Source organism: Salvelinus namaycush, chromosome 21 (assembly GCF_016432855.1).
Source record: "Salvelinus namaycush isolate Seneca chromosome 21, SaNama_1.0, whole genome shotgun sequence".
In the NCBI taxonomy this organism is placed as follows: Eukaryota; Metazoa; Chordata; class Actinopteri; order Salmoniformes; family Salmonidae; genus Salvelinus; species Salvelinus namaycush.
The window spans coordinates 4,531,149-4,539,996 of record NC_052327.1 but is presented as its reverse complement, the minus strand read 5'-3'; the positions used below and the strand labels follow the sequence as shown (position 1 = coordinate 4,539,996).

Here is an 8,848-nt window from a genome sequence, read left to right as displayed (position 1 = left end):
GATTTATTTCAGCTTTGATTTCTTTCATCACATTCCCAGTGGGTCAGAAGTTTACATACACTCAATTAGTATTTGGTAGCATTGCCTTTAAATTGTTTAACTTGGGTCAAATGTTTCGGGTAGCCTTCCACAAGCTTCCCACAATAAGTTGGCTGAATTTTGGCCCATTCCTCCTGACAGTGCTGGTGTAGCTGAGTCAGGATTGTAGGCCTCCTTGCTCGCACACGCTTTTTCAGTTCTGCCCACAAATGTTCTATGGTATTGAGGTCAGGGCGTTGTATGGTAAAGTAGTAGCCTCTTTCTCTTTCGTTTGTACAAGGTTGGGCTTGTCACTCATCTTCCTCTAGTGGTGGATCCAAGTCTTGACAAAATATTAGAGGATTTCACGTTTTAGAAGGGACCATGCACTCAATCGCCCGGTAGAGGGCGTAACAATACCAGAAATTGTTGCACAAGCTTTTCAGACCTATTCAGATTTCAAAGATTGTGATTGATGTATAGGCTATATGGATACATATGATACACATGTCTTACCTTTGATTTCTACGGATTTAAGGACATCCTCATTAGAATTGAATTAAGACATATTGGAATTCATATTTTGTAGCTATACCACCCCGTCCCCGTCACATGTATCATTGCTCTATCGTGCGCATTTTGTGAATACCATTAACCATGTACTATTTTATCCACCTCAGTAATTATGATACCGTTGGAAGTAACCTGGAAGACAAAACCTTTCACCTATTTTGTCTTTCCTAAAACACCTTGTCGTGTGCGTGCCATATTTACATCCCGTGCGCGCCTCCTGCCGCTGCTGCGCGTGCTCCATTCTGTCACTGCTGGCATCCAGACAGCTGCAAGCTCGTGGCAATGCATCTTTCGAACGAGAGGGAGGGAGAACAGCAGCAGTCGTTTGGGCAGTCAGCAAACTATCGCAGTTGTCTGGGTGACAGCTATCTCGGCTCAACAGTTTATGAGCGAGTAAAGAATGAGAAGAGAGGATTCTCTTACTGACTGGACAGCGCAGGAGACTCACCCTAAAAAGGTACGGTATTTGTGTTTGATCGAGTTTGTTAGCTAGCTAACATTAGCTCGCTGCTGTGTAGCGCGAGCGACAGCCAGTCGGGAGGCTTTGTGTCCTGCCTTTGTGACAATGATGCTATGCGTGTTCGCATTGTGGATAGTAAAATGACATTGCTAGCTAGCCTCATTACATTAGCTATCTAATTTATGTCACGCTGGAGTTGATATGTTGATATGTTGATACAAAAGCGTTGTTTGTCACTGAGGAAGTGTTTTCTTTTTGGAGCAGAACATGCTATTTGTGGTTTCTCGTCCAACTAAACTCTCTTGATTGTCTTGTCTTGATGGCATAATACGTTGCTAGTTAGCGGACTGGATGGAGCGAAGGAAGTTTCTGATGAACTTTACCAACTACGTGGAGCCGATAACGTTACCAGGCTTTGTGGAATCTAGCTCCGACTAGGACAAACTCCGAAAAGGACAATACTTAAAACAATTAAATTATGAAACGCCCACCTTGTACCTATGTTTGTCCTCTGTACTTGCGAACCTTTTTTTGTTTGCTGAAAACCATAATTTTTCAATAAACGTTAATCAAGTACCACCAACCTCCTGTTTCCTTTTTGAGATTACATTGCCACATGCTATTTGCGCGGAGTTGCCATTTTAGTGCAACAGCAATGCGCAAGCAGTCGTGGTTCTATTTGATTAACGTTCATTGAAAACGTACGGATTTGAGCAAACCAAAGGCATACAACTACAAAGGACCAACATAGGTACAAGGTGGGCGTTGAGTAATTATTTTTTTAGTATTGACCTCGGGCGAACCGATGTAGCTAGATTCCGCAATGCCTGTTCTCGGCTCCACGAAGTTGGTTTAATGTAGTTACTTTCCCTTGGGTCCACATAGTACAAATACTGTACATGACAAAGTACAGAACAGTTATAGACAAGGACATCAACAAAATTAACATCTTAGAAAATGCATCATTTTAAATTGCCAATAAGTTATTGGAAAGACACCAAGAGACAACTACTATTTACACTTCATATGAACAGATTCTTATACAGTTACATTTACATTTTTAGAAAGAGGAGGCGCTGTGATATAATATGTTTTATTAAGCTAAACTTGCTTTTTACCTGAGTAACATCACGATGACATGGCTCTATACATAACTGAGCAACACATTAAATCCGTTTTTTGGTTTGGGTACAGTGAAGAAACCCATTGTGGGGTAAATACAGTTGAAGTCGGATGTTTACATACACCATAGCCAAATACATTTAAACTCCGTTTTTTTTCACAATTCCTGGCATTTAATCCTGGTAAAAATCCCCTGTTTTAGGTCAGTCACCACTCTATTTTAAGAATGTGAAATGTCAGAATAATAGTAGAGGGAAATATTTATTTCAGCTTTTATTTCTTTAATCACATTCCCAGTGGGTCAGAACTTTACATACACTGAATTAGTATTTGGTAGCATTGCCTTTAAATAGTTTAACTTGGGTCAAACGTTTCAGGTAGCCTTCCACAAGCTTCCCACAATAAGTTGGGTGAATTTTGGCCCATTCCTACTGACAGAGCTGATGTGGCTGAGTCAGGTTTGTAGGCCTCCTTGCTCGCACACGCTTTTTCAGTTCTGCCCACAAATGTTCTATAGGATTGAGGTCAGGGCTTCGTGATGGCCACTCCAATACCTTGACTTTGTTGTCCTTAAGCCATTTTCTCACAACTTTGGAAGTGTGTTTGGGGTCATTGTCCATTTGGAAGACCCATTTGCGACCAAGTTTTAACTTCTTGACTGATGTCTTGATGTTGCTTCAATATATCCACATAATTTTCCATCCTCATGATGCCATCTAGTTTATGAAGTGCACCAGTCCCTCCTGCAGCAAAGCACCCCCACAACATGATGATGCCACCCCTGTGCTTCAGGGTTGGGAGGGTATTCTTCGGCTTGCAAACCTCCCCCTTTTTCCTCAAAACATAACGATGGTGGTTATGGCCAAACAGTTCTATTTTTGTTTCGTCAGATCAGAGGATATTTCTCCAAAAAGTACGGTCTTTGTCCCCATGTGCAGTAGTCTGGCTTTTTTATGGTGGTTTTGGAGCAGTGGCTTCTTCCTTGCTGAGCGGCCTTTCAGGTTATGTTGATATAGGACTCGTTTAACTGGATATAGATACTTTTGTACCGGTTTCCTCCAGCATCTTCAGAAAGTCCGTTGCTGTTGTTCTGGGATTGATTTGCACTTTTCAAACCAAAGTATGTTCGTCTCTAGGAGACAGAACGCGTCTCCTTCCTGAGCGGTATGACGGCTGCGTGGTCCCTTAGTGTTTATACTTGCGTACTATTGTTTGTACAGATGAATGTGGTACCTTCAGGCGTTTGGGGGGGAAAATTCCGCCGTCTTGGCTGGTTTTCTTTTGATTTTCCCATGATGTCAAGCAAAGAGGCACTGAGCTTGAAGGTAGGCTTTGAAATACATCCACAGGTACACCTCCAACGAACTCAAATTATGTGAATTAGCCTATCAGAAGCTGCTAAAGCCATGACATCATTTTCTGGAATTTTCCAAGCTGTTTAATGGCACTGTCAACTTAGTGTATGTAAACTTCTGACCCACTGGAATTGTGATACAGTGAATTATAAGTGAAGTACCAATTGAATTTACCACAGGTGTACTCCAATCAAGTTGCAGAAACATCTCAAGGATGGAAACAGGATGCACCTGAGCTCAATTTCAAGTCTCATAGCAAAGGGTCTGAATACTGAATACAAAGGGTCTGAATTAAGGTATCTTTTTGTTTTTAATATATTTGCAAAAAAATTATAACCTGTTTTCCCTTTGTCATTATGGGGTATTGTGTGTAGATTGCTGAAGATTTTTATTTAATCCATTTTAGAATAAGGCTAATGTAACAATGTGGAAAATGTCAAGGGGTCTGAATATTTTCCAAAGGCACTGTATATCAATTCCCCGTTACATATCACCAGTAGGACATTTACAGTTAATTACTATAATTTGTAATCTACAATGTTTGTTACTTAGGTTATGGCAACTTATTTTAATGCATTCAATATTATTATTCCAGTCTTCCCGTTCTCATTGTCTGCAAGCAAACTAAGTCTGTTTTTACATCCATTGAGAATTTCAATAGTTCCTCAATGTATTTGAAAAGTCTTTCTAGCTCTCTCCCTTTCGATAACCTCTGTGTGAAAGGGAAAAATGTCATGCTCTGATCAAGTGGAAACGTCATAAAATAGGCCTAACTGATTTACTTTTTTATCATTTTGGGTGCTGGTACTGTTTTATATGTAGGTGCAGGAGTTCCACAATACTTTTGAGCTAATATTCTATAAGCAGAACAGGAGCTCAAGCAGTAGAACATTTGAGGTGCTGAGCTCTTGCCCAAGTCCAGCACTGCTTCTTATCCCTTACGCATATAGCCTACAGCAGTGTCTGTCCTGAGCTCACTGGCACGGGAAACTGAGGACCCTTAATATTTTATACAAAGTTGCAAACTTCAGGCTAAACCCAAGTTAATAGTTGATACAATGTTTCAAGTTCGTTGCAGACAGGCCATGTGTAGCCAATGTGATTCATAGGATATATATATATTTTTTTTTAATAAATCAGAATATTTTGTATCTGCCGGCTGCAATGTTTTTATTTGTTGTCTTTGTGGGCTATTTTTACATAGTTGGCAATGGCAATAGAATACTTAGTTGGCAATAGACATAATTTAATTTGCTTATGAAAACCATAACTGGCACGCAGATCGGTAGAAATGGAAGATAAATTGGCATTCCACATTATAAAGGATGCTGACTCCTCGTGTTGCCAACTTCAGGAGAGTAATGGCAGAAACTGCAAAAGCCAGCAGGAGCAGGAGAATAATTGCATCCGGTTATGTTTTTTTCCCTTCTGGTTATCTAGATCTCTTGCTCCCTCTTGAGGCATGTCTTATTTTATTAAACCGTAAGCTTAAAGCATCAGACAAGCTCAATGCATATCATTTATTTTATTAAAACACGTGGTGTGTGTCTGTCTATATATGGGAAAATACGTATAAAAATGTTTGACCAATCGATTCGTCGAAAGAACAGACTTTCGGTCGACCAAGAGATTTTTTTGTAGGGGACAGACCTACAGCATACGTAGTCATTTTAGCTTATTGTAAGACTTGGCAAATCACTTGTAAAAATAGAGAAGAGTAACGGCCCAAGGCAACTGCCCTGATTGTTATCGCATTGTACATACTGTGGCGGTTTTGCATCAAAGTCCTGCAATAATAGCTAAGACTCTAATATATTGAACTCTACATAGTTGTGTTCTGTGGATGTCACTGAGTAGGCTGATAGCCCATTTCATGGGTGCACAATCCATACGTTAGGCTTTACAGTGCATATAAGTAGGCTATGCCCCCAATGCAAATCTGATTTCAACAGATTGTTTTTGGGGGGGGGGGGGGGGGGGGGTAATTTTTTGTTGTTGAAATTATATAACAATTCAACTTTGTTTATCATTATCTGGTCCAATTGTGGCATGATTCCACTATTTTTATCCGTTCATCAGTTTCAATGAGTGACTTTTATTGTGAAGGCAAACAGCCTGAGCAACAATAGTGGAATCGGCAAACGTTGTTTACAACACACTGGTTGGAAATTAGCTCTTTACCCTACCAACGTCAACGATTCCAATCCATCAATGGACTGTACTGTAGGCTACAGCTAGCAAGACTAGTGCTCATATCAAAGATATTTTGTGTTAGTGATCTTCAGTTGTCTATAAATGGCCTTGGTTCTTGTCATTGTGTGTGACTGTGAGTCAAGAGTATCTCTGCTATTATTAGCCATACTCTGCTTGTTTTCATTCTGTTGAACCTGAGCTGAAGACCAGCACAGGAAACGGATGTGTTTTTTTGGGTGGTTGGTGAATGGGCTTACTTCCTTTAGCATTTGACAAAGGTGATGGAGGGCTGAATCAAGTGGAATAGCAGCCCTAGACGTACCAAAAAGTAAACAATTTTGTCATCCTACATTCTATCATAAACTTAAAATTATTGAGTTACTTGCCTTTATATACATTTGTTTTGTTGTGATGGGTGTAATTGAGCAAGTGCATCTGCCTTGTTTAATTAAATAAGTGGGATTGTACGGGTGAAAGCCAGCATCCTGCTCATACCAGCCTCCTCTTAACACATGTACACACATCACACACTCACCGTAGATGAGAAGTAGGCCACTAACCGGCCTGTATGTCATGTCTTGCCTTTTGTGGCGCTTCTACTACACTAGAGGCATCTCACTGGAGTACCCTTATTTATGGAAAAGGGAGGGCCTTCAGACTGGGCTAATATGAGCTGTCTCCTGTCTGGGGCAGTGGTGTGTGTGAATAAATAATGGACACCAGTCAGAGGATCTCTGTTTGTCAATTACCTCCCCAGTGTTATTATTCACCACAGATGTGAGCAGGGCCTAAAATTAACAACCGCCACCTGCCAAAAGCGGGTAGATTTTGGCATTGGGTAAGTGACATGGTAAGATGTTTGTTTCACTAGCCACGTTGGTGGATGGTCAGGGCTCCACAGTGCAAGCATTTCACTCGCATTTGTGAATAAAAATTGTTGAGCATGAACACATTTATAGTAAAATAAATGCTGCAGTAGCTATTTCTGCCGTTTGTTTCATAGCTGGTAAATTCAGTCTAAACTACGAATCCTATATAGCCTATCCCACCTCGCCCTGCAACATGACAAGGCATCAGCTACTCTTCCTGGTGTCCAGCAAAATTAAGGCAGTTATACTATTTTTTTTCAACATTACAATACATTCACAACAGATTTCACAACACTACCACATATCTACAACACAAAATCCACGTGTGTGTGTATGCATATATGTGCCTATGTTTGTTGCTTCACAGGCCCCACTGTTCCATAAGGTGTATTTTTATCTTACATTTTTTTTAAATCTAATTTTACTGCTTGCATGAGTTACTTGATGTGGAAAAGAGTTCCATGTAGTCATGGCTCTGTAGTACTGTGTGCCTCCCATAGTCTGTTCTGGACTTGGCGACTGTGAAGAGACCTCTGGTGGCATGTCTTGTGGCGAATGCATGGTTGTCCAATAGAGGTCGACCGATTAATCGGAATGGCCGATATAATTAGGGCCAATTTCAAGTTTTCATAACAATCGTAATCTGCATTTTTGGACACCGATTGTGGCCGATTACATTGCACTCCACGAGGAGCCTGCGTGGCAGGCTGACTACCTGTTACGCGAGTGCAGCAAAAAGCCAAGGTAAGTTGCTAGCTAGCATTAATCTTATAAAAAACAATCAATCTTAACAATCACTCGTTAACCTGTCTAGCCCCGGGGTTCCGCTAGCGGAACTCCTCCCACATTCCACTGAAAAGGCAGAGCGCGAAATTCAAAATATATTTTTGAGAAATATTTAACTTTCACACATTAACAAGTCCAATACAGCAAATGAAAGATAAACATCTTGTGAATCCAGTCAACATGTCCGATTTTTAAAATGTTTTACAGCGAAAACACCACGTATATTTATGTTAGCTCACCACCAAATACAAAAAAGCAGACATTTCTTTCACAGCACAGGTAGCATGCACAAAACCAACCTAACTAACCAAGAACCAACCAAACTAACCAAGAACCAACTTCATCAGATGACAGTCTTATAACATGTTACACAATAAATCTATGTTTTGTTCGAAACATGTGCATATTTGAGCTATAAATCAGTTTTACATTGCAGCTACCATCACAGCTACCGTCACAAATAGCACCGAAGCAGCCAGAGTAATTATAGAGACCAACGTGGAATACCTAAATACTCATCATAAAACATTTCTGAAAAATGCATGGTGTACAGCAAATGAAAGACAGGCATCTTGTGATTCCAGCCAATATTTCAGATTTTTTTAAGTGTTTTACAGCGAAAACACAATATAGCATTATATTAGCTTACCACAATAGCCAGAAACACAAGCCATTTACCAGCAGCAAAAGTTAGCGATCCTAACAAACCAGCAAAAGATATATAATTTTTGACTAACCTTGATAAGCTTCATCAGATGACAGTCCTATAACATCAGGTTATACATACACTTATGTTTTGTTCGAAAATGTGCATATTTAGAGCTGAAATCAGTGGTTATACATTGTGCTAACGTAGCATCTTTTTCCCAGAATGTGCGGATATTTTTCTAAAACTCACCTATTCTGACCAAATAACTATTCATAAACATGACAAAAAAATACATGTTGTATAGGAAATGATAGATACACTAGTTCTTAATGCAATCGCCGTGTTAGAATTCAAAAAAATAACTTCATTACGACATCCAGCTTACGTTATAGCAAGAGCGTGCCCAAAATCTGGGCGCTACCTAATAGTACACATGTTCGACAGATATATGAAATAGCATCATAAAATGGGTTCTACTTTTGACGATCTTCCATCAGAATGTTGTACAAGTGGTCCTTTGTCGGGAACAATCGTTGTTTGGTTTTAGAATGGCCGTTTTCCCTCGCGAATTAGCAAGCAAAACTAGCCAAGTGGCGCTAAGCTGTCCATCTTCACCAAACGCACAGAACGCAACACGTCTAAACTCCCGAACAAATAAAATCAAAGCCGGAGATATAAGACGTCTATAACGATTGCTTTTCAGAAGCCAATACTGGTGACCTTTATGCGCTTCCTGAACAAATGAATTCTGGGGTCATGTCATTCCAAGCTGTCTCTTTTGACCATAGAAAGAGATTGAGACCCCATTTCACCTCTCACAGCC

At 40.1% G+C, this 8,848-nt stretch overlaps 1 protein-coding gene across 1 annotated transcript in view; it reads left to right on the top strand.

Moving 5' to 3' along the window:
- The first annotated feature begins 865 nt into the window (after positions 1-865).
- Positions 866-8,848, top strand: part of si:dkeyp-19e1.3 (TBC1 domain family member 10B) — a 92,602-nt gene continuing 84,619 nt past the window's right edge. Inside the window, exon 1 of the mRNA XM_039017063.1 lies at positions 866-1,048. The gene's annotated coding sequence lies outside the window, so the exon portion shown is untranslated. The remainder of the gene's footprint in view (positions 1,049-8,848) is intronic.